The 776-nt window shown below is 36.9% G+C and overlaps 1 non-coding gene across 1 annotated transcript; it reads right to left on the bottom strand.

Moving 5' to 3' along the window:
- Positions 1–258: 258 nt before the first annotated feature.
- Trnan-guu lies at positions 259–332 on the bottom strand. Its single transcript has one exon. It is a non-coding gene; the product is annotated as a tRNA-Asn (tRNA).
- Between the last annotated feature and the right edge of the window lie 444 nt (positions 333–776).

Genomic DNA, 776 nt, shown 5'->3' with positions numbered 1-776 from the left:
CGTGACTCCGCTCGGACACTAACTTCCCATCTCAACCCAACCTTTTGAATTTTCCCTCCTTTTTGCCATTTTTCAACCAAAATCTTAATTAAAGATTAATTAATTGAAAAGAATATATTTGGTCAAGCAGACCATGAAACCAACCACGGCAAACCTTAGGAATTTAAATCCATTTTATTTAGTGGTCTATTGACCAAATTACTTCTTTCAATTAATTAATCTTTTTTGTAAGGTTTTTAGTTGAGTTAAAAAAGTCAGTGTCACGAGCGGGATTCGAACCCACGACCTTCGGCTAAACATGCCGTTGCTCTAACCACTTGAGCTATAGTGACTTCGATCCCCTCGGACACCAACTTCCCATGTCAACCCACTTTTCGAATTTTCCTTCCATTTTGCCATTTTTCATAATAGTAATACTTTTTATTTGGATTAAAGTTTTAGGAATAAAAGTTCGAACCTAGGAGATTGGAGGTGAACCTTCCGGTCTTCCGATCCACCAGGTTTCATTAGTTGGTCCGACCTTGTCTCATAGCTAGTTAAGCCTCAACGCTTGTCGAACTCGCTCATTTGATCATCAACTTGTACAGTTTGATGAATTGTTAATCAATATTAAACGTGTTAGATTTTAAAACGTGTTATTAAATTTTAATATATTCGGAAATTAAATCTCTATTTTTCCCTTCAGCCTCTCTCTCACACTCACCATCTCTTTTCTCTCGCGCCCGTACACACTGTCTTTCTCCCTCACTCTATATTTTTTAAACAAGGTATAATAA

Source organism: Cimex lectularius, unplaced genomic scaffold (genome assembly GCF_000648675.2).
Source record: "Cimex lectularius strain Harlan isolate CLEC.00 unplaced genomic scaffold, Clec_2.1 scaffold47, whole genome shotgun sequence".
Taxonomy (NCBI): Eukaryota; Metazoa; Arthropoda; class Insecta; order Hemiptera; family Cimicidae; genus Cimex; species Cimex lectularius.
This window is presented reverse-complemented; position numbering and strand designations above follow the sequence as displayed.